The 27,042-nt window shown below is 32.4% G+C and overlaps 1 pseudogene; it reads left to right on the top strand.

Annotated features, from left to right (window-relative positions):
* LOC106470979 overlaps positions 1-27,042 on the top strand; it is a 53,749-nt pseudogene that overhangs the window by 7,019 nt on the left and 19,688 nt on the right.

The following is a 27,042-nucleotide window of genomic DNA, read 5'->3' as shown; positions in this document are numbered from 1 at the left end:
CTAGGTCAAGTTTTCAAAATAATCATACGGGTGAACGGTTATTAATCATCACTCATTGCCAACTCTTAAGCATAAATTTGCTATATTTTATGAAATTTTCCAAATTAAAAATCGTGATATTAGCTTAAGCAATTAGCATGAATAATGATGCTTGATATAGTTGTACTGAGTGCATGGCAGTAATGACAAGAAACTGTTAATCTAGATTCCATGGCATTGCTATAAAAGAAGTTATTAACACTGTTTTAGAGAGGAAAACTACCACCATATATATATCTGGTTGGTTATGTAAAGTATAGGCCTGTTCCAAATAATAGGGTTGTGATCCTAGAGCTAATGTTGGTTACTATCGAGTGTCACTTTCTTACTTGCTTTGGTTTGTTGGTGTGTATTGACAAAAAGTCATGATATCTAATCAAAAATACCTTAGGTGTGAAAAAATGATGTGGCTAGAAAAGGATTGAGTGAGAATTTTACAGCAGATATTCATTCATTGGTTACCTAGGCCATATATTTTGTTTCATCCCCCAAGTTGAATAAAAGTGGGGCCTGCTTAACTAATGAATGAATATTTGCTGTAAAATTCTTATCAATTCTGTAAGCGTAGCTACCAGTCTGGCCACCAATTTGGATTTCATTCCTTTAAGTCACACACTCAATCCTTTTCTGGCCACAACTTTTTTTTTTCACACCTAAGGTTTTTTTATTAGATTACTCTAGCATGAAATATGACAGATAGCAAGTGATAGTTTCTTGTAGTAAACAGTGTTATGTCCTCAGAGCTTGGTGCTTATTGACTTGAGTGGACCTCAGTCATATGATAACATGTGCACCTAGAGAAAAGTGTTGTATATACTGCTATTTTTTTCTTTGTTTCTCAGAATTTTACATAATTCTGACGTTATAACTAGATTTTAGTCACTAGTTTATGTCAAATTTTGTACTTTTTTTATCTTGCTTTCCTCTTTTGCTTTGGACTTCATTGCATTCACTTTTTTTTACATTTAGCTTGATATATAACTTTCATGCTAGAACTGTTGAGCGAGAGAGATCTCTTTCCCTCTCTAGTTCTTCACAACATACCATAAACACTTGTCCCTGGTCATATAATTGTAGGACAGCAAAGAACTTGTTGGTTCATCTAGGCTGTCTCATCCAGTATTCTAAAATAAAACACTCAAAGCCAGCCTTTATCAATCAAATATTTATAAACCTTTCCTTAAACTTTCTTAAATTACTGCAATTACCATATCTAAAGGCAACTCTTTCCAAAGGCCAGCCACTCTGTTATAAAAATGTTGTTTAAGCTGAAGATGACTCCTACTCTGCTAAAATTTATATTTGTGTCCCTCTAGTCTTACTATTCTCACCTTAAGTACAAAGAAAGATGGTGCATCAACACTATCAAAAAAACACCTTCATCATGTTGCCTGTAACCCTTCTTTTTTCAAGAGAAAGCTGATTCAGAGATCATAACCTTTTTCTTGTATGACAACCTTTCCATCTCAGGTGTCATCCTCGTAGCTCTTCTCTAAACCTTTTCCAACAATTCAATGTCATTTTGAAGATAAGTAGCATGAGACTGAAATATTACATTATGGTTTTTTTAAACATTTATTCAAAACTTTTTTCATATACAACTTAAAATCCTACATGTCCTTGGATTGTGTCTGTTTATTAATAAAGATTGTTGATTTGGGCATTTTGATACTCAGTATCTTTCTTTGTGTCAAGCTCAGTCAGAGTTAAAGAAATGCTCAGGCAGCATACTGGATAGAGTACACTGTTTAGCTAGTGCATTTGGAAAGAAGACCAAAAATATTTCTTCAGTGAAAAACTATTAAACTTTTGTTCTGTTGCTCATTATTCCATCATGATGTCTGGAATGTGTTATCACATTTAGTCCCGTTGGATTAACAAATGTTGAATTTCACATCCTTCCAAACCACCAGAATTGTGGTAAAATAATGAATTGTCTTCACACCCAATACTTCACAAAACTTGTAAAATTGCTGTTTATTTTGTTCATATATGCCTATAAAAGCACTCCAAACTGAGATTCTTTGTTCACTAATGCATTAGCAACAGACCATGCTAACATATTGACCAATGGATAAACTTCAGCCCCCCTTTGGTAAAGTAATCATTAACACTATGACATACCAATTACTTCAGTCAGAGTCTGAGAGAGAGAGAGAGAGAGGATTATGGGGGGGGGGTATCCTCATGTAAAGTTACCCCTGTTTATAGCTGTTTCTCTCTCTCTCAAAGACACTAGAGCAGGATATTCCTTCTTTCTAGGCAACACAAATTGTACGAGGAAGTGGCCAACTCTTTCAGGCCTTAAATTTCATCACAGCTGTCTCTCAGCTACTATGTTTCTTGTTCAAGTGCTTGATTGAACCAATCCCTAGACCATTCACTCAACATTGGACTTTACATTGCCTGTTTAGTCCAACTGTACCAAGTAGTAACTTGCTAGTGAATGTCATCAACAAGCAGCACCTCTAGTTTCCTTTGACTGGACACAGGTGATGATGGCTAGAGGTTGAAGTTGGGCTGCCTTGATTAACAACAGTCTGGTAGTCTTTTGGAGACTGCCATACTCAGTCTTGCAACTACCAGCTCATGAGTTACTAAGATAACCCTCAGTAATATCATTTTCCTGCATATTGAGATTCAACATCAGGGGCAGAATCTGATCAACAGCTGTGGATATTCCATGCTGTAGAACCCCAACCTATGTTTGTGGTTTTAAAAAGATCATAATCAAGGACCTTTGTTGCATCAGCAAAAGTCTTTTTTGCAGGAAATAATTTCTTCTTTAATACCTTACAACTCTCTTGAGACAAGCTTCTACACTCAGTAATGAACTCTTATCTTTGGTCATATGTCTTTTGATTTTTATAATATGGCATTTCCTATCATATGATTTTTTTAACTTGCATTACACCAGCACTAAGAAGAGCACAAAAGTATCCACACCAAAAAACAACAACAACCAGATAAGGATGGTAACCACAATAGTAAGAGGATCAATGGAAAGCATTGTACAGAATTAAATCTGAGCTTCTGACTCTGAGTTGAAGAAAGAGAACAAATACAAAATTTAAAAACAAAGTGAAAAGCAATCTATGTAATTTACAAAAGAAAAATTAAAGATGATGTGTACAAAAATGGCAGACAGAATTGTATTTGAGGTTGAATAGAGCTCTACTCCAGGAATGCTGCTGGAAATCTGAATAAGACTGGAAAAGTACTATCACTATATACAGAAGATAAATAGTGTTATCACTCCAACAGTGCATGATTTATTCACACCACTAGTCCTTCCATCTGCAAAAATATTAGTCACCAAATTTCTCATATAACAGAAGAGCTACTAAAACCATATTGTTACGACAGCGGAAGTCACGTGACCCTAGTGACACGTCATGATATTCTCGAACATTTTTGAATGCTCGAGTGTTTACTAGATATGCGGTATTCTTGTATATAAGACCGGCAAGAAGTGACGGCAACAATGGAATTGAATTGCAGTCAGAGACGGACAATTGATTCAAGCGCATGAATCGTTCTTTGTGAATTATAGCGTTTGTTTGAGTTATAGCATGACTGTGAAAATTAAGTGTATTGCAAAGTTGTATTGAGAAAGAATAAACTAGTTTTATTTAAGAAAGGACTTGTATCGCTAAAGTTTCTTCGGAAAGAATTTTTACGTAAAATTAACAAACGAACATAGAGGCTTAACAATATAGTTTACTGACTTGTGTAGTTATGCAATAACTTTTCCATTGGAAAGCTTTAAGTGACAATAAGTGTAAATAGCCTAAACAATAAGAAACCAATACAACTACTGTTATCTAAAAATTTTGGAACTGATCATTGTTGTTAAGCAGTATATGTAACATATTTGTAACAAAAAAAGTTTCAGCAAAAATTATTTTTAGAAATATAACCAAATGCACTAAATTACAGCAACTAAAAAATTACAATGCAACTTGTTTAGTTTTATTTCATTACAATACCTATGTCATTATTAAAATATGCATGCATTTCTCTTTGCAGAGGGAACTGTTATGTAATTTTTTGTTCTCCTGAAATACAGGAAAGATGGTTTTATTGAGATGTACAGCCGATATTTAACATGAATAAAAGAAAACATGTTACTGGTGATGTTATTGTTTATATGTAATCGGAGATGTATTATATGTGCTGATGTTTTGCGCAAAACTGCAGTACATTCATACATGCTCGTGTTTTATTCAACTGTACTGAAAACTCCTGCTTAAAAAACCTATGCCCTATTGTAACATGTTCTCATCTCCTGATCTGACATTCTATTATTTTTCAATTTTGTCATAATATTCTAACTGATTATATTAGTTTGTCATATTTCGTAATTATCATCTTAAACGTTTTAATTTTATGTTACTGTCAATACTATCTATATTAATACATGATTTTACATCTACTTTATAATATGATATATTTCTTATTTAATTTTCAGGTTTAGTATTAGCATTGCTGGTTGATCAGGCATGCCCACGTAGAAGTACAAGTGGCTTTGGTAAATTATTAGGCAATATAGGAGTGGATAAACTTTGTGATGATAAGATCTTCATATGTGCATGTGGAAAACCAGGATACACATTTCACATTCCTATCAAACAGTAAGTGTGCTATTTCATTATTTGTTTTGTCCATTATTATATAAGTGTAATGCAATGTAACGACAAACTTTGCTACCCCAAAAAAAAATGCAAATTATGTAGGAGTTAACCTTTATTGTAAAATTTACAGTGTATGTTTCTAACGAAAAATAGCAAGTGAGATGGTTGAGCATTCAGCATTATCACAACATTATATAACAACATTATCCATAAGGCTGGTAGAGAACTCAAGCATCCCATAATCAGCACAAAGATGGAGCTGGAAACCATAAAGTAAGCTCTCTTCTGGAGATTGCTGAAAGCAACAAACCTTAAATAGATACTAATATAATACTTGCAAGTAACTCACCTGGGAAAATCTGAGATCTGATTATGATAAATTATTGCAGAGGAGACTTTATACACATGTCCACTCATAACTGTCTTTTCAATCACCTTTTAGTCAGTTCCATGTTTTGCTGGTCTTTGTGGCTGTTGTGGAAGTAGAATGTGCCAGTTGGAAAGGACAGTGGCTCAATGATGAAAAGCATGATATCTGAATTATGATAATGATGGTACCCCAGTCCATAATGATGAAGATTGAGACAAGGCCTTCATGCTCATATACATTAACCAATGTGACCATGGATATAAACCATCATTACTTTGAAATATATATATATATATGTGTGTGTATGTGTATATCAAGCTCCAAGTATAGATGTTGTAAGGATCTTTAAGAACCTTATAGAAGCTATTGTGTTGAAGAATCAACAAAGCTGAGCAACAAGTGATATTCTTGAAATATGGACTGATGCCTTTATCAAACCCTTACCAAAACCATGAATGATCACACTTGTCTTAAAAACTCTCAAATCATAATCTTACAAGACATCATTGACAAGATCTCAGAGAATACTGTAGCTAGAACACTTGCTTATTAGATTGAACCACTAGTTTCATCATAATTTTGCGGACATTGCAGTGGAAGAGAGACCTGGATCAATGGAATGGCTGATCAGAAGACAATGAAAGTAGCTTTAGCTTACAGTAGAGTACAGCTGCCCATTCTTGTTGACATAATTGTTCAGAATAGGCATCAGTATAAATTGCTAGATAGATTTTAGCTGCACTGTAACTGTCAAAAGATGATTTCATTATGAAGCATAGAAGATGGGAATCAGTTTGTATCACAGTCAAAATTGGTTTTCATCAGGATCACCACTCTTTTCAGTCCTCTTCAACATCTCTGCCATGGATCTAACTAGCATTGATGGTCCAACCAGGTGCCATAGGTTAAACATAGGTATAGACTCTAGCAAAGCTTAATTCAAAAGTAAGATGCAACCATCCTTTAGCAGGATGATCAAATAGTGCAATAGCATAAGAATGGTCATCAATCCTGCCAAAGCCACAGACATGCTGCTGAAGACAAGCCATCACCATCCTTTGCAGATGCTGTTATTTCTCTGAAAGAAATAATGAAGTACCTGGGGGTAACCTTTGACAGATGATTTAACTTCACAGCCATGTTACCATTTTGTTGACCCGAACTACCAAACACATCAATGCATAGATGCTATAGCAAGAATTAGAATCAAGGACATCACCTTTTTATGCTCCAATAAAGTCTTATCCTCTACACCCTGTATGAGTACTACAGAGCTAGATAAGACTGAAAAGATATAAAACACCTCTTACCCTTCACTGGCTGCAGCAGCATCACAGAGTACCAACAATGCTTTGTTTGTTTGTAATTAAGTATAAAGCTACACAATGGGCTATCTTTGCACTTCCCGCCACGGGTATCAAAACTTGGTTTCCAGCACTGTAAGTGTGCAGACATACTGCTGTGCCAATGGGTGTCCCAACAATGCTTAAAAGCAAAATTCTTAACTTGGACCTTGCAAAATAAAGACCACACTTTTCATTATAAAGCAACTGCCCTTTCCAATTGAGAGATTTTAACTCCACAATAATCCCTTAGACACCCTTGAAACGTGGGATTGCCTAAAGGGTGAGTGACTCAAGAGATAGTTGTGGGAGTACAGGTGCTATACTACGAACACTAAGATATTTGTTGCTACTAGATCTAAGATTTTTCTAAGTGGAATAAACATCTGATGCCACTGGAATCTGTGAAAATCAATCTAGACAGAAAATGTAGATTGGGCAGAGGGTGAAACAAAGTCCTGTTATTACCTGCTTAAAGACCATATTGGACAATCAACTGCAATTGTAGTCAAAGATCATTCCTATATCAAAGATAGAGTGCTGGTTGGGCATTCTTCAACTAATAGAGCAACACTATTCTGCATAAGACTGTTGGAGTATTCAGACTTCCCACAAGTAGCACAAGGATAGAGCTGTAAGTATAAAGCCAGCTCTCTTCTGTATTACTAGAATCAGTGAACGACAAACAGGCAGTGCATAGTAAGACAATCACCTGGATGTATGTACCAGGTCATGCAGATATAAAGCTAAAAAAAAAAAAGGTGACAAACTTGCATGAAAGCTCCTTTATCAAGTCCATTAGAGTAAAATGCAACAACACTGGAAGGTCTTCATTGACATTCAGAGGGAATGATACTTTTATAAGCAAACTACTGTATGATGTAGCTAAGGAAAGCAATAGATGAGGAATTGGTAAAGCAGTAAATAACTAGAGGGCTGGTAACATTAGTAAAGGAATTCTCTTTTACCTTCTGTGAGGCATTTAGTCTCCACACAAGTGGTCAGACCCTAATGACTCAAACCTTGGTATTGTCACCTAGTACTCAATGCACTTCAACTCAACTAATTGGAGATTTCTCAGTTGTTCCTGTCCAGAACTTCTTGCAGTTTAGAATTCTTCAAAATAATTTAAGCCCCATTCATCAGTACTCCAGAGACTTGCAAAATATAATATTTTAGCCTTGAAAGTATCCTATGTAAGTATATCGAGAACATTAAGGGTATTTCTAATTTGCACTGTAAAAGTTATCTTAAGTGTATTTACAACTTCTAATGTAATATTTGGATTCTTGAGCATACTTGTAATCTGTGACAGGTGTCTAGTTGTGTTATATTGAAACTATAACTTGTGAGCAGGACCATCTTGGCATAGTTTGGTGCTTCCTGGGCCTGGACTAATTTCAAAGGTCCCCTTCAACACTACTATGAGATGCTATAATGTAACAATAGTCACTTAAGGCAATGAGAAGAATACTGAAGGTTCGATTAATGTGATGTCAATTTACAACAATTGAACTATACACATAATATATGATTCTTACCAAGCTACATAACAAAGTTTGTTATAACTATCGCCTTTAAAATAACTAACTATAACACCCTGGTTATGAAAACTAAATAATCATTAAATGTTAGATCACTAAATGAACTAATAATAACTCTTACACTAAACAGTCTTGTATATCCAAGAGAACAATATCTAAAATATCTCTATATGAAAGAAATAAGATGCATTAAAGTTTTATATAATAATAATACTTTAACTGAAGCCAAAATACTTATTCATTATGTACCTTTGGGTGTTCTTTTTTTATTATATCCTCATCTAGAATGTCTTCTCTTTTGAAGCAAAATATATTTCTGTGTTTTGATAACCTGGTTTCTCTTATTTCTCTAAATATTTCTTTATTTTCATATTTCAAGATTTTAACACTGACTGTCAAATGATATACACAGATTCTAATGGTATAATCTTGGAAAATTTTGTTGGGAAGATTATTTTCCAACTGTAGATATCTTTCATGCTAATATTTTTGGTATCAGTTTTGCTGGTTCATTTTGGAAACCTGGTCATAGCTGTTCTACATTATTTATGCACAACTTGTTCTTTGTATCTGTCTCGACTGATTTATTTCTCAGGCAGCTTTATTGAATTAGCAATTATAAATACGTTTTGTACTAGTGGAACATTTTTATACACAATAAGATATCCTATGTTAAACTTAATTATGCTGATCCATTCCCATTTTTCAATTGAAAATATTTTCTCTGCGATCCATTTAAAACACTTCCTAAGCTTGACAAGTATAATAGAAGCAAGATCCATCTGAGAGGTAATAATACCTTCCAAGCAGTATAATGTTGTGAGCTATATTTTCAATATTTTAATTTAGATACTTAGTCTAGAGGGAGCTCATTATGAAGTCATCTCAAAATTTCATGAAATTTAATAATTTTTATATAGTAAGTAGAAAACGAGTGATGATACATTAACTCACACAATCATTTTTATATTATTCAATGAATCAATAGATGAATCAGTTTAAGTTAGGTGTAGATTAATTTGGAGTTTCTATTGAAGTGTTGTTTGTGAAGTTAGGTCTACAAGATTGAATGGAACCTGTGCTAAATGTTATTGTTACCAGTGCTCGAGTTTTCAGTCTCTGCAGCTGTCATGTTGAGATGGGCCTTCCTGAATTCACAATGAATTAGACTGAGATAACCAACTACTATATGGTTAATCAAATAGAATTAACTCTCCAAGAGTGTGTGTGTGTCTATATATATTTATACAATAATAAATTAAATATCACATTATCAGTCCAGGTTGTCCACTTATTGTCATAATGGATAATCTCTGTAGTAATAGCACCCAAATGCATTGGGGATATCCCATCTTCAGACAAAATCCAAATGTCGATGTCAGTCTAGTTCAGCCGTCAGGGAAAATCAGGGTATGAGGCTGAGTGCTTACACCAACAACATCTCAGCTTATACTGCCTATCGCTGTCTATAGCCAGTTATGAGAAAGCAGTTACCCTTAAATTTCTTAAAGTAGAAATAAATTGAAAGGAAGTCACCCTAATATTTCTACTAATTAAACTCCCAACCTCCACCCTTACAAAAAGATATTAAATAATCCTGTAAAATATTAAATAGAACTATACACTCTACCTTAAAAGTACTTATATAGTTCTTACTCCAAACCTCCTCCCTTTCTCCTGAATATTTATTCAAGTATAACACGGCAATGCCGAGACAAGCCCAGCTACTTGAAGTTAGTCTTTCCGTCCCCGTTATACTGAATAAAATTACTTGAAAAAATTGCTATTAGCTACTTATAAGGTAAAATAATTATCTCCCTCTTTATTTTATTTATTTTTTTATAAGATATTTTCCTCAATCATTTGGATGCTATTACCACAGACATTATCCATTATGAAAATAAGTTGTAAACCTGGACCAATGATGGTAAAGCAGTATAGATATTACCCATCTCACCTAGTCACTCCATTAAAAAAAAAAATAAAGGAAAAAAGAGATCTTCGTTTTTGTTTTTTGTTTTACCTGACTATTGTGACCACAGAATTCAATATTATAAGCTTAACCGATTTCTCCATCAACACTAAGCATGGGAATTAGATCTAGAAATAATAGTGACCTATGACAATATGTGATTGATTCAAGAATAAGATTAGTGCATTGTAAAAATATGAATATGAATATGAAGTGTGAAATATGTTGTAAATAAGTGATCATTTTTCTTTGTTAAATTAAAAAGGGAAGAAAGTATATGGCTTTTTGTTTTTTCTTGATACCACAAAGATGCTGTTCAAGCCTCAGTACAAGGGATGGGTTAAGTGGCATTTTTTCTATATATATTGGAAAATTTCATGCAGTAGAAATTGGTTTTGACTTTCTGTAAACCATAAACAGATAAAATAACTACATGTATTCAAACCAGTTTTTCTGAACTTAATAAATTTTGAATATTCGAAAACTTAGCTACAGTAAGGTAAATGTAAATTGACAATTGTTTCACCATATCATCAACAGGTGTATTAGTATCGATAAATTTAAATTTTGGGAAACTTCTTGTGAACCCTGTAATGACATATCGCCAGAAGATGTGTGCCCCAAGTACAAGCAATGTCTGGAGTGTAAGCACAATCTAGACAGATGTGTCAGCTGTCCACCCAATAGATATGGAGACTGGTGTAATGGAGGTTAGACCATGTAACATATTATCTATCTTTAAGTTAGTTTTAAAGTTTGATATTTTTTAAACATAGTTACTGTGAAATTTATTGTGCATAATATGATAAGAACTCTTTGCAATGAATGATATAAACATAGCTACCATCATGCAATTAAAACAAAAGAATGATCATTGCAGGTTTGCACTCAGGTTTTTAAGCATGTAGAATTACATCATTGTAAACTAAAGATGACAAAATATTTCATCATCTGTTGAAGAATGATCTTATGTTAAGTATTTGTGATACAGGTGCCCCACTCCCTAATCTGCCCCTGTTTAAACTCTAATTAGAATCTTTGTTGTTATTGTTGTTAGTTTCATTGTTTATCGTTTTTTATACTTTGTCTGGGTAGTAATATCAAAATTTTAAGTAATAAAATAATTACATCCTCTTTAGTCATAGAATCTGTCCCTGGTTAAATGTATGACCTTTGAATGCAAGTATTTGAAAAGGAAAACATTCTTATTCAACTATTTTGATTGAAATAGTGAAAATTAATTTCCAGTGTTTTACTACAGTTTTTCCCATTTGGAATAACTTCAAACTTTTATCATAGAAATAAATAAGCCAAAAGTGGACCTAGTAGAGCAATAAGACAATTAATTACCATTAAAATAATCTAAATTGCTAGCTTGTAATTGATAGTTTTTCACAACAAAACTATGTAAGAAATACAAATTAACCAAAAAAAAATAATAATAATGGCACTGAAAGTTATTAACAAGCACTCCTATTGCCACAGCAGTATGTCTGTAGACTTGCAACGCTAGAAATCAGGTTTCAATACCCATGGTGGGCAAAGCACAGATAGACCATTTTGCAGTGTTGTGCTTAACTACAAACAAATAATAAAAGAAAAAACACTAAAAGAAATAAATGTTAATGAACAGTAATCATTAAAACAAAAAGTTCATCCAATTTTTCAAAGAGGCTTGCATGACATTTTTCTTCTATAGGCAAAAATCTTGAATAACTTTCTCATAAAGTACTGAACTTGAATAAAATAACCCACAAGGATAGCATACATAATGATTACAGCAGTCTTCATGATGAAGATATATAAGTATTTTAAAGTGTCATCTTTTCCATCTGTGCTACTTTTGCAGATTAGTCCTCTAAGACTTTCTCCATAAGTGTAATGCTGAACTAGGCATTTGCTGCTAATTTCACCTTTGTCCTTTACAAGGACAGCTACTAGCTTGGATCAAAGTACTCATGTTGTGGAGTAACTCAGTCTTTCAATTACTTTTAACTTTCAGATATAAATATGAAGTAAAAATGAGCCTTATCTGAAAATGTTCGAGGTAATAGATGGAAATTTAGGTTTTGCAAATGCTATCACTGCAACTAGCAATGATTTATTTTTGAAAGTGTAAATATAATCAATTTGAATCATACATTTTTTAGAAAATAAGTTTAAGAATGGTAAAACTTGTATAACAATTATATGATATATTTATATGTGTACCTTTTTTCAGTTTGTGACTGTAAGAATGGTGGAACATGTAACCAGGAGACAGGAGAATGCTTTTGTCGTGAAAGATTCGAAGGAAGTAACTGTGAAATAACTAAAGGTAAAAATGTGAAGATTGATTGTAGCAGTCTTGATACATACATTAAGGGAAGTAATTATTGAAACACGCAAACCATACACAAATAGGAGTCATAAATAATGAGAAATTGGAGCTAAGTGATGAATTTATTAATGGTGCAAACCATTATACAATAGAAAAGCAAGAGCCCCCAGTGGCTTAGTGGTAAGTATGAAGATGTACAGTGATTTAAAAAAAAAAAAAAGGTGGTAGGCACGGAACAAGTAGCCTTATTGTGTAGCTATGCGCTTAACAACAAACAGGAAAAAAAAAAAAATTAATATGAGATTTTTCTTTATTAATCCTCATTACTCAGCTGCATTGTTTGGTCATTTTTAGCCTTATAAAGTTTTATATAAACTCGTATATACAGCCTCAAGAGTATCCTTTTTGGGACTTCATGATTGTGAATTTTTCATTAGTATCTTTACCAACAAGATAGCATTTTACCACATCTGTTATGTATGCATGGCTCATTTTTTGCTGGAAGAAGAATCCATGCTTGATGAATCATATTTCTGAGTCAATAGCATGGTGGATCAGAATCTGTCTTATCAGTAAGCAGGGTGTCATCAGTTTTATATATATCACTGACACAATAGGCTGAATTGCAGCCCCAAGCTTAAACGGATCTCCCACTATGCATCACTCGTGTAGATGTACATTGATTATAATACCAATCCTCTCCCTGAAATGAAACAAACTGTCTTTGATTGTTGTTGAACAATTTGAAGTTTGATTCATGTATTCAGTGTATTCTTAATCTTTGTTCTTTCCACTGTCTATGTCCAATATCCATTTCAAACTGTTGGATTGAGATTACTCCACGCTAATGTGTACTTTTTTTAAGTAAATTTCATTCTTATGTTTACAGAAAGTTGTTTGCAAGATATGTACTTGACAGTCTTGTCTCGTAATACAGATACTCTGAGATAATTAACATAATTTTTGGAGAGTTTCAATTTTCTACCTCAACTGCTTTTATAATTAACAGTGGCAGATTCATATACAACTCGTACAGAAACATTAACCTTCCACAGTTTATTGCATGAAGTAACTCTGACCAGCAAAAACTTTGATTATACACACACTTTTCATTTGGTATTTCAATCCTGGGAGCCATGAAAGAATTGACACTATTACTCATAGGCATAGTATGACTGCTTGTACTTTAACATATAGCATTAAAGGACAATAACAGAACATTTGGTCCATCTATGTTATCCTAGCCAATAAATTAAACTAATCACTAAGCAACACAAAGTCAAGCCTCCTGAGTCCTTCAAGTAGTTATCAACCTCTTTTAACTTCCCTGAAATTAACTTTCGCATTTACCACAACTGAAGGCAATCCATTCCAAAGGCTAACCTCTCTAAGAAAAAATAAAGCTCTCTTGGTTGAACATGACTTTTAAACAACCAAAATTTATATTTGTGTCCTCTAGTCTTATCATTTTCACCATTAAATACAAAAAAAGATGATGCAACAACACTAAAGTTCCCTTAACAAACTTAAACACCTCAATCAGATCCCTTCTAGCTCTTCTTTCTTCAAATGAAAACTAGCTCAGAGATCTTAATTAACCTATCCTCATATGACGACCTTTCCATCCCAGGTATCATCCTAGTAACTCTTCTCTGAACCCTTCAATGGCTTTTCTAAGGAAGAGAGCCTGAGACTGAATACAGTATAAATATGGCATAACCAATGACCTATACAATGAAATTATAACATCTTTAGACTTGTATTCATTATTTCTGTAGATACAACCTAAGCTCCTATTTGTTCTACCACTAGCAATATCACACTTGCTTGGATGGCTTAAGAGATTGATGAACCAGAACTCTGTTTCTTCAATAGCCCTGTTAAAGTTATTCTAATGAAAATTATACTGATAATTCACATTGTGATATCCAATATGCATTATCTTGATTTATTGTAATTTAAAATCATCTATAATTTATTTGCCCAACTCGCCAAATAATCCAAATCCTTTTGTTAAGCAGTAGCATCCTCCTCACATCTAGCAACATCAAAACTTTAATATAATCAGCAAATTTAAATTAACTATTCTTTCTGTCCCATTGATATAAATCAAAAAGAGGAAAGATATTAACATTGAGCCTTGAAGTATTGCATTCGTGACATTCATCCAGTTTGACTGAATTACATTTATAATGTCTGCTTTTTTTCAATCTAACCAGTTTTCTATTCAATGAGGCAACCTATCCCCCACACCTATAGAGAGAACTATTTTAAGCCTTTCATGTGCTTTTCGAAAAATCTAGATATACCAAATCCACGCTTGTACCCTCATCTACATAAGCAGTAACCTCTTCAAAGAATGTCAAAAGATTAATAAGGCAATATTTTCTCCAGATGATACTATGTTGACTATCCAACAAATTTTAATTTGTTGATTTTGCAAAGCACGTTTCAAAAAGACTTTAAAACAATTTTCCCACTACTTGTGAAAGACAATAGCTCTATAATTATTGGGACAATTCTTATCACTTCCCTTGAAAAGAGAAGTAATATTGTATTAGCCAACTTTTAATCGTCTGGCATCTACCTTCTAGTCAAGGACTTAGAAAAAATACTAGCAAGTGACTCTCATCATTGTCCAATCCACCAGAGCTTTATCATTCTTTAAACTTCCCAGTTTTTAACTTAAGTTCAGAAAATCTTGTGAATCATCTTGTTTCAATCTATCAACTGTTCATGAAGAGGACTATTGCTTAAATCTTCATTAGTAAAATCTGAAAACAATTGTTTGACCAGCTTTCTTGATCTTCAATCATCCTCCAAATTTTTGATCCTTGCAGTCAGTTTAAACTTCTATTTATAATGTTTTTCTTAAATGTTAGACTTTATACTTTTTGTGAGTCAAACAAGTTTTCTTGCTTGCAGCCACCTTTTTATTTTCATTTTCTATAAGATACACGTGTATATTGAATATTTAAGAATTTTTCCACATTTGATCAGTATTTTCAACTAATTCACAGCAGCTAATTCTTGTCTCATCTCTTTATATCAGCATATATATATATATTTTAAAATCTGGAACCAAAATCTCATTATTTTTTATCTCCTTATGCAGCAACACACCAAATCTGATTGAGCAATGACCAGTTGCACCCTGATCTTCCCTCAACCTCTACCCTGTCAACTATTTTTGTATGAGAAGTTAACAATAAATCTAAAATAGCATTGTTCCTCATAGATTCCCTAACCAATTGTTGAAGAAAACAAACCTGAACGGTTTCCAAAAACCTGTCTCCCTCATGACTTGACTGTAACATTTTCCATTCTATATGCCTAGAACTAAATGTCCCATAATTATATCCTCATTAACAGTTCAGTTCTTTAACTTTGGTTTCATTTGGTGGTTTGTAACAAATTCCAACTAAAAGCCTTCTCCCCTTATAACCACTAACAGAAACCCAAACAGATTCAATCTCATTACTACTAGCTTTGATTTCATCAACTTGAACAAGCTGTAACTCACATTTTACATATAAAGCCACTCCTCCCTCCTTTTTTATACTCTTATCCTTATTGAACAAGCTATAACCTTGTATTTCAAAGAAATTCCTTTCATCAAAATTGTCTACACTTAGCCAGGTTTTGGTTACTCTTATTGTATCAAAAATCTTCTGTTCCAATCAGTACTTTAAGGTCATCCATTTTATTTATTATTCTTTTAGCATTACAATAATAACAGCCTATGTGTTCGAAGGAAAATGAAGTTTGATAATAAACAAGATTACAACACTTATGATATACAACATTGTTTATTAACAAAAAGGGGACACGGATAAATGTTTTGGAATTCTATCAGATTCCGTCTTCAGTATCTAAAGCAAAATAAAATGAATTTACATAAGTCTTTGGACATTGCTAAAGTACAAATGCGAAGTTTAACGATAATTAAACAAATAAAAAACGATAATTAAACAAATAAAACACAAAACAGTAATTATGAGGAGAAACTACAGCAAGAAAACACAACAACAAAAAATTAAAAATAAAATCAGTAATACGAACATATTAAAAAATGTATAATTTAAATGAAGACTGCATGTTGTTCAGTGTTGAAGAATGCTGTTTGATGTGAAGGGTTTCTTTAATCAATAATTCCAGGTCAATATTAGACTTGCAAAGGATAGAAAAATTTGATAGCATAGCTCAATGTCCTGTTTCTTCACTATGTTGGCGTATAGAGGAAACACAGGGATTACTCAATTTTTTTGGCATTTTTATGGAAATTCCCATATGTTCATAGGCTCTAACTTTTAAATGGTGTTTGGATTTTGCCACTATAGGAGGCCTTACAGTCTCCACACATGTAAAGATAGACCAGCCAGGATCAATAAGGAATGGGAAAAGAGATCTTTAGTTGGGAAAAAATTTTGTATGCATGATGTGGATTTAAAAACTAATCTGAAATCCACTTGAGTGTAGCAATGACCAAGTATGCGTTTAAGTAGATTTTGAAAGTTAAGCTTTGTTTACCAGTATAAGGAAAACACGAGTATATAGTAAGTTTGGGTGCAGTTAGTATCTTAATTGGATTTGTGAGTTTCTTTGTTAGGAAGGTGTTGGTAATGTTTTATAATAAGTGTTGTGGATAGCAGTTACATTTCAGGATATCATGTAAGAACGAAATTTCAGAGTGTAGATTAAGATACATGGAGCACAGGTTGTAAGCTCTGTTTAGTAAGCATATAACAAGGTTTCATTTATACATAAACGGGATAAAGCTATCAAAGTGTGTAAGGAGACCAGTGGACATCTTTTTTCGGTAAATTAATGTGGAAAATCCATTAGCATTATGGTTAATGAGTATGTCTAAAAAAGCTAAATTATTATTATTATTATTATTTTCAACCTTGCATGTAAATTCAATGGCAGGATGTTGTGAGTTAAGGTATTCTAAAAATAAAAAAAAATAAAAGTGTCATCCACATACCTTCTTACAGAACAGTTTAGACTATCATTAAAACTACCTTTGTACCTTGTTTCCACATTATATCCTTCTCTACACCTTTTTTTTTCATTATTCTGGGCTTCCACTGTCTAATCTTAGTTTAAAGTTGACCCTACAACTGAATTAATAGCCCATGCAAACAAGCCAGCCTCTACTATATTTAACTGTAAACCATCCATTCCAAAAAGCTCCCTTTTCCCACTGAATTGATCCCATAAATCCAATCGGCCACCCTCCTCTTCCTTATATATTAATCTAAGCCTAACATTCAACCCTAATGACCTACTTATAGTTTCATCACTACCCCCTCCAAGTTATCTTTTGGCGGTATCTTTGACAGAATTAAGTTATTATGGCCCTTTTCTTTGAATGACTTTACAAATACCATGTACTTAACAATAAGCTTCTCTGACCTACCCTTCCCCATAAAATCAGTTCCTATGTGCACTACAAAAGCTGCATCACTTATTGTATCATTTGTTCTATCAGTTTTATCCTCTACCCCTGCCTCTTTTTAGCATAATCTAATTCTTTTCTCCCTATTTACTCCACAGACTACTCTACCAATGTGCCATACTAAAGAATCTCTTATAACTATAACCTTTTGTTTTTAATTCCCATCCCTTTTGTTATCCTTCCCTCTGCAAGTTCATTATTTGCACAAGCTAAAGGCTGAAATCTGTTACTCAATAGAACCTGCTCATTATGATTAAATCCACTACTAGCTCTATTAGCACTTTGTTTTTTATAACTACCTGAAAGTTATTATTAACCACTGTATCCCTTGCATGTAAAAGCTTAATTTCCTCGTTAAATACTACTGCCATTTCTTGTAGTTTATCTTCTACTCATCCATAGCCTCTTCCCTATTTAGAACAGCCTCCAATTTCTCCCCTAACCTATAAACTATACATACAAATATTTTATAGGATTTATACTGGTATGGCCTTTTTGATTATTTCACTCTAGTTAGTGAGTCAGTCCTTTAGTTCAGTTGGTAAAACACTTGCATAGAGAGTGACTGGTCCTGGGTTCAATTCTTTTCGTGAGAGATGCAAAAAATTAATTGACACAAGGAAGATAATAATACTTGAAACCAGACATATGGTTCCTAAACATTATACTGAATTAATTGACACATTTTTTAAATATTCATGAATTTATAGTCTATTTAATTCTTTCAAGTTTTGTAGATTGATAATAAATGAGTTTAGACAAATATATTAAGTACTCAGTGAAATTTTATATTACTATTTTTTTGTATTGTTTTTTTTATTTCGAAGGTTGTCTTTTACCCCAGTCAAATCCTGGTGTTATTGAGGAACGGAAACCCAAGGTTAACCCACAAACTATCAGTTACAGTTGTTTGCCAGGCTTCAAGCTTCAAGGCCCATCCCGTATTATCTGCCTTCCTAGTGGCCAGTGGACTAATTTACCACCAAGTTGTAGTAAGTATTTTTTTAATAGATAGTCTGTGAGTCAGGGAAGATATATTTGGTGGATTTATTTCCAAGCTTTCTGGAACTCTCCTTTTTTTAATACTCAATAGAGATTGGAATTCTTTGTGATATCTGGAATCTGAATTTCCCACAAGGGTCTTCAAATTTGCACTAGTTTCTAGGCTATGGAGGGATAAAGCCAATCCAAAATCCCACATAAAACATGGTTGTGGGTGCACATGTTATACAATACAAGATCTGGTTCCTTAACTCTGTAAAGTGATTTTTTTTTCTGTGGGTTTTATGAGTTCTCTCGATAGAGATAGCCAAGGAAGACTTAACAAAGCTTACTTGCTGTTGTAAGGTGGCTAAGTGTGGTTCCTGTCTGAAAATTAACACTTTACTATTTTGTGCAAGAGGAACACAATCCAGCCAAATCCATAAATTTGCATCTTCATGGCCAAACGCTAATGAGATGCGAGTTATTTTGGCATTAAAATATAGTTGTTGATATTAACAGCCTAAGCCCTTCATCAAAGCATATTTTTTTGTGTTCTAATTTGAATACTGAAAACTGTGACATCCCTCTATCACTCACCCAGTCCTCCAAATTCAGTCTTGTTGAATCACAGACTGAATGTTAAAACAAAACAGGAGTGTATAAGTTTATAGCACAAGTTTAATTTTCTTCCATTTACAGAAATCTATATAGTCCTAGGATATACAAAGATTACTGTTATTTCTGTGTTGAATGCATAAATTGGATAACATTATGTTAAGAAAAAAGTGATGAAATGTTATATATAATATTACATTAGATGTTAAATATTAAAGATGGCATTAAAAATGGCAGTGTACCTTGCAGATATGGAAAATGACTGAAGAACGTATATGATCATATGATAGTGCTAGGTGTGATATATATAAATAAAAAATTTGAAAATTCACTATTTGTGCAGTAGACACGCAGTATAGAAAATAACTGTAGTAAATGTGATAATGCCACATGCAGGTAATGGACTTCAGAAAAGATATTAAAGACAGCAGTATACCTTATAGGTGTTGATTAAATTTTATGAAATATCAGACATAATTGAAGAACGTTTACTGTAGTAATACATAACATAGTAAACACAATGTGTAATAATATACCAGGTATAATAATAAGTAAGCAAACAATAATTTATAAGCATAATGAAGTGATTTATTTATAGTGGAACATACTACATGTTTTCAGATATTAAGAAGACGGATTAATGTTCTATTGAAACGTGTAGTATATTCCACCATACGTAAATCCTTTCATTATGCTTATAAATCATTGTTTGATTGCTTATTATTGTATTAGCATAATGTGCTTCCTTATTCAAGGGTATTCCAGGTTTTACCTACATTAATTACAATACATCTTGCATATACTGGAGTTGAAAGAAAATCTCATTAAATTGTGTACTTTACAGTACAACAATGTGCCAGACTTTCAGCCCCAGAACATGGAGAAGTAACTTTTAGAGGCCAAGACTTATTAGAGGGAGCTACTGCTACATTTTCATGTGACAGAACTTATTATCTGATTGGAAAAGAAACGCTTTCATGCCATCCAGGTGGTCAGTGGTATGGAGATATACCCTCATGTCGTAAGTAGTCATAATGCTGTTAGTATTTTAACTTAACTCAGAACATGTTTCTGGTTAAATGCAATAACAAGGATATAATTTTACTTTCCTGTATTTTTAAAAGAAAAAACTTCTTTCATGTATTTTATCTCATTTCATCATCCTGTGGACTATTGTTTTTACGAGTATAATTTCCATAACTTACTTTAATTACTTTTTTTTTGTAAACAATCCTGATATTTTATATCTTTGAATGGAACTTTCATCATTTTGTCTATTGTTTTTATAAAATACTTAATGTGCCTTTAAATATAGTTTTAGCATTTTTATGCTTGTAAGTGTAGCTAATGTACTAATTATAGCTAACTGTTTACTTTGTTTATAAAAGTAGTCATTGTACTGTTGGGTAAGCAAACCATAATTATTCTGTTCAATATAATCAGTTGTTTTTGGTTTTTTATATGTAATGTTTGATTTTCATAAAGGAATTTATTTTTACCAACAGAAAAGCTGATCTTTTGCCCTGACCTTAAAGGTGTATACAATGGTAACATTAAGGTTGATGTATCTTTTGAACAACAGTATGGTCAGTATCCTCAAGGCTCAAATGTGACCTTCAAATGTTCATTGAACCACTACTTGATTGGGAAAAGTTCCATAACTTGTAAACCTGATGGATCCTGGTCAGGTCGTCAACCATCTTGTGTTAAAGGTAAAATATTGTAATTGTTTGTTTCAATATATGTTTTGAATAAGGCAGAAAAATATAAAGACAGAAAATATAAAGTATGTTATTATGTGAAAAAAAACCCAACATTTCTCTATGGTTATCTTGTCATAGAGAGAAATAATTTTATTTATATGAAAAAAGAGCATTATTAAACAAACAAACAAACAAAAAAACGACAAATTTTGTGTAGATATCCATGTCAAAAATCTTTATGGTTCAAATACAGTCATTCCTATATTAACTAGAAGGAGGGTAGTGAGCTGTCAGGCTTTGTCTGATACTTTGAACCAAATAACAGATTTACTGTCACTTTTGTAATGTTACCACTGCATAAATGCAGAATGTGTCCTGCAGCAGCATCATGTCTCAAACCTTGGACCTTCAATCTGCAGCCCAATATACTACCCACTAAATTGTGTTCAGCCCAATTAAGTATGATGTGTATATATAATATGCATAGTTTCTCTTTTTTGCTGAAACTTGCCATCAAAGGTGACTGTGAGCACTTTCTTAAAACTCATCTCGGTGTCATCATATTCTGTGTTATTTTTGCCTGAATCTGGGAACTTGGACTTTAGGTAACTCAAAATCTGTATATATGTTGATGTATTATAATGAGAATATACAACCAAATGTAATAACAAATTTTAATGGTATGAATTGCATTGTTAAACCAAGCATAACTTTTTCCAATATTATCAGCCTTTTAGCCATTTTTGTTTCATTCCACTTGTTTATAACCTAATAACTATGTAACAAATAATTCACATTAATCATCAGATTCAGGAAATGTTTTGCAAAGATCAAATTGATCTCTAAGAGTAAAGAAAAACACAAACATAACTGATTAAGTGAAACACAATTTTTATTCATATGGAATGTGCTGGGTTCTTACTAGTACTGGCTGGCTTTTAACTTGGTTGCTGGAGCAAGTAGAGAGCATTGCTTCACAAGACATAGATTGAAACCAGAATCTTCATATACTGTTCAAGAAGTTTAATTTGTTACAATACTATAAAAGCATATACCAGCCTCTTACAGCATTTATTTTGTTAGTTTTACAGCGATGGCATGCACATGTATCATTCACCATGTGGTAAAGGTACATTTATGTGTGGCATTAAATGTTTAGTGTTGGCTTCATATAGTAAAAATTCAAATTGACACTGAACTCTAACAATTTATCCAATTTTTTATCCTTTTAAGCTCAGTCTTTGGACAGTTCAGTTGAGGTTCCTCTTCCAAAGTGTGTTGAAATTGATTCAGCCAGTTCCTCAATAACTTGCAATATTCAAACACCATGCAGATAGACAACTACTTTATACACTTAGATACCTGAACAAAATGTATAATTTTAGTGGTTATGGAAGATTGAAATACTTATTCATTCTAAATTAGTAAACAACTTAACTTTATGATACTTATATAAACATTAAGGGACAAAATTATCACTTGAATTTGTTAAAGCGTTTTTCATTGTCAACCAACGTATTCACTTTTTGAGCTTATTGTTTGAGCGAAAGAATGGGCTAACTTCATGAGTTTAGTGGAGCTGCAATGACACATAACAGCACTACAACGTGTTTTTTATTTGCTTGGTGTGCTCGTTGCTAATAATTAAATTATATGTATTTCAAATACTTCCTCATTAGAGTTTGTGTTAAAAACTATATAGCAACAACAGCAACTGATACTGGACTCTTATTAATACTAATTAGTATACAATTTAAATGCATGTATTTAAAAATATATTTCTATCAAACAACATGTATGCATGTTTCAGTGAAGACACCTCCCAGAGTTCCCATGTGAAGTATTTCATTTTGCCAGAAATGCTTGCTTTTATTACATATTAATTCTTAATGAATGGCAGAATTCTAAGCCAATAAGAATTCAGCACAGCTTTTATTAGTTTTATCTAAGAATTGGCAGAGCTCTAGTATATGTATTTCTTGTGAATCGAGATAAGCAGATATTAAGTCATGGTACAGCTTTAAAATGTATATTTCTGTAGAATGTAAACATGAACACATTACATCAGCCCAGGACCTGTTAAATTTGTTCTCAACTGTCCCAAACAGTCTTGCCAAATAAACATACAGAAAAAGAAAAATGAGTATTTTATAATAACAAATTTTTTATGTCTTATGCTGATAATTTTAGAATACAATAACTGATTAAATAGTGTATTTCAGTAAAATGATAAGAGATCATAACTGTTAGTTATTCCAAAAATGAAAATGATGAGTTACAAAAAATGCCATTGATCATTGGGATAGCTCCAGTACTTTTTTATCACTACACCATTGCCTAAATTTTAGGGTGATATAAAGTGCAAGTAACAGTTTCCTAACAGATGTGAATGAAATTTGGGGAAAAAAAGTAATATGCTTCTTTTTTTTAATGTTGTAATGTTTTTCCTTCGTTGTTTTTTTCTTTAATCATCAGTTGAAAATAATTTTTTAATGTTGTAATGTTTTTCCTTCTTGTTTTTTCTTTTAATCATCAGTTGAAAATAATCTCTCATCCAGTCCGCTTAATGAGAACAAATTAGTGTATTTCCTCCTTTTGAATCTGTCAACAAGCTTAAACCATTTTTAAGCTGTTATAAGTTGGTTAGACCTACTTAGAAACCAGCTTACTTATACAAAGTAGCACGATAACTTTCATTTATCTCGGCTAATTCCTTTTTGTCTCAACTAATTCTTTTTTTTCTCAACTCACCATCAATAACTTCATGCTTCATGGGCTAACACTAACGTAATGTAACAATAAATCATCAAAAACATGCAGCTCCTTCTATCTAGCAAACAAATTAAAACATTAAAAATATAGTTTAAAACAATAATTTAGAAGTAATGTATGGTCTAGCCAAACTATGGTAACTAAGAATACCTAGGAGCAAGGGAATAACTAATAAGGTGTTGAAAAAATGTCCAGTTTTAATAATGGTTTTAAAACTTGCTATGCATATACAGTATCAGTCACAGTTTGTATATGCTCATAATGCATGTACAGTACCAGTCAAAGTTTTTATACATCTTATATGCACACATAGTACCAGTCATTAGGTCACAGCCTACAATAATATTTTGTTTTTATATTAAAACCTACAAGATTGTAAACAACTACTAGCAAAACATTAACACTGCCTCTTGGTATTTTATCAGTGTTATAAGTCTGAAGGTTTATATAACATAAAAATCTGGATTTCAATACTCATTATGGGCACAGTACAGATAGCCTATTTTGTAGCTTTTTTTGCTTATTAACAAAACAAACAAACATTTATCCATGATTGTATAATTAGAGTAAAAACAATTATTTGTTTTTAAATAGTATTAGGACACAACTGTACGTAAACTATTAGACATCATATGAGATGTGGATTAAATGGAATAGATCACTGATACTATTTTTTTTTGCCTGTTTTAATTCAGTTAATTGCAAATTTTAGATTAACTAAAACTGAGAAAAATAATAATCATTTAGAATTAAATAGTGAAAAATATTATCTGCAGTGTTATATTAAATATCTAATTTGTATATGTAATAAAAACTTGGTATATTTCTGAAAAAATGAGTCTTCGAACATGCAGGGTGGAATGTCTACTTAATTTTCTTGGGAAATCAGAATGGCAATGTACATCTTTGTTCTAGTCTCATCTGTCGTTAAAGACCAAAACTGTTGATCAATCCATAGTTGCAAAAGATAGTGAATTTTGGGAAAAAGACTTGATACCACTCTGCACCCTACTCATTGAATTGAAACACTGCCTGTGGTTTTGGAGTGCATGTCCTGATTTCGTTATCAGTGTGAATGCCCTTCTGGTTATTGGTTGCACTCTACCAATCAGCAGTTATGCATATGAGTGCTTGTTTACGTATTTAAGATATATTGTGTCTTTTCTGAGAACAGAATAAGTGAAGAAAGGCTGTCAGCATTGACTATTATGAATCTGGTTTAGGATTTTCCCATTAATTATAATATGCTTGTCAAGTGTTTCATTTTTCTGCATAGGAGGCAAATGTTTGTGAAATCAATTATATTTGAAGACCGGCTAATTATATGTCATTTTGCGAATAAGTGACTATACTGGTACTGGTATACAGACCTGGGGTATAGACTTTTTGCATTTACTATACATGTATTATAATTCACCAGTTTTTACTAGAACATGTATATTTAATTACAAATCATCTGTATATTCTTTACTTATGCTTTAACTGCATGAAAGATCCAGAAAGATATACAGATTACCATCAAGTGTATCTTCTTATTTCTGTTCAATATATAACAATGTAGCTGATACAGTGTGCTTCTTCTTATGTTATGAACAGCACTACGTAATAACTTTTTCATAAATTAGGCAGAACAGTATAGCAGCGATCATAAATATCTGACATACTTTGTGTCAAGTGAAGTTCTGCACACTAGACACCTCATTTTCAAAATCCTGGATCTGCCTCTGAAAAGACATTAGTAACATAAATGTTCTGGAATTTCCCGTTCCAAGTTTAAATACATCCTTATCCTACTGAATATCTATGGAATCAGTTGAAAAGCAGTGTTGGAACACAAAACTAATCTCCAGCATTTTTGGAAAATTGAGGAGCAAAAAAAAAAAAAGTAGCATCTGTGTTAAGGCTGAAAAAAAAAACCCAACTAACTATTGGTTATTCAATATGTTATCCTCTGGGATATACTTGTTATGTAAGTACCTCTAAAATACCAGAACAGCAATTTTTGTTTTGAAACTTTTCATGAAAACTTGAGTGTTTCATTGTGTATACATGATTTACAGACTTAATTTTATTAAATAGTTACTGACCTCTTTTTCTTTAATCTGTACATGTTTTTCATGTAGATTTTATACCAAATCTCAACCTGCAGCCAAAATTAGAATTCTGGGTATTATTCAGGTTCTCAAGATTTCCATAAAATGAATTACCGTGCTTTATAAACCAAATCTTTATTTATTGTTATAATTTTGCTTGAGAAATTGTATCTTTACTAAAGACATTTTTTGTGTAATCTTCATTTCCTTTTTTTTTTTTCATAATAGTGGCCGAGAAAGTAATTAACTGTGACACAAAAGCTATAGAGTTGTTGGATGATGTTGGTGAACCTATCAGGTAAAATAATGTAGATAAACAATTGATAGAGTTTTAGCATTTCTTGTTATATTTTAGAAGTTTATAAAGATATTAAAATAAAAAGTAATTACCTAAGTATAAAAGCAATGTTGATGTGATTTAGATTGTAATGAGAGAACTCATGGTGGCTATTCTTTGCCAATGACAATGCATGATGCATACCTACATAACTTCTTTTGAAGTGCACACCTCATTGCTATATTTGACTTCAGATAACAGTTCTAATTAACATACTAAAGCTCAGTGAAGGACAAATTAAGCATTTGCTGCTATATATATAACTGTGTGTATATGTAGAGATAACATTAATCTTGAAATTTGGTTATCAAGGGCTGTTTCTTTGATGGCTAGTCCTAACTATAGAAAAGTTTGTAATAGCTTTGCAAGTAACTCATTAGATTGCAATCTTTTTTTTTAATGTTACCTGATTTCATAATAAATCTATGATTAGTATTCCGAAACATTTTACATTTTTGTTGACTGTTGCTTGCTATTACTATTATTATTGGAATCACTGGTAGCCCTGAGTGTAATATTACAATTTCCTGTTAAAATAGATATCTTAACTGTAGTCAAAAGTTAAGCTATTTCATTTAGAATTCTGTGTTATGTCTTTACTTGATCATTAATATAACATTAAATGATAGCCAAATGCTTGTCTGTCAGGCCTGAAAGGTTAATCTCCTGAAAGGTTAATCATACAGAAAAATTATATATATATATATACAGAGTACGTTACAGGAAAATTATTAATTTTTGCCAATTCCTAAAATTTCAAATTGATATTAAAATCAGCTCATTTGTCTTCTTAAGTGCTGATTGGTCAACCTGAGGGAAAAAAAACTTCTGTGAACAAAAATGTTTCTTTTTGTG

The sequence above is a fragment of the Limulus polyphemus genome, unplaced genomic scaffold (genome assembly GCF_000517525.1).
Source record: "Limulus polyphemus unplaced genomic scaffold, Limulus_polyphemus-2.1.2 Scaffold4333, whole genome shotgun sequence".
NCBI lineage: Eukaryota > Metazoa > Arthropoda > Merostomata > Xiphosura > Limulidae > Limulus > Limulus polyphemus.
This window is presented reverse-complemented; position numbering and strand designations above follow the sequence as displayed.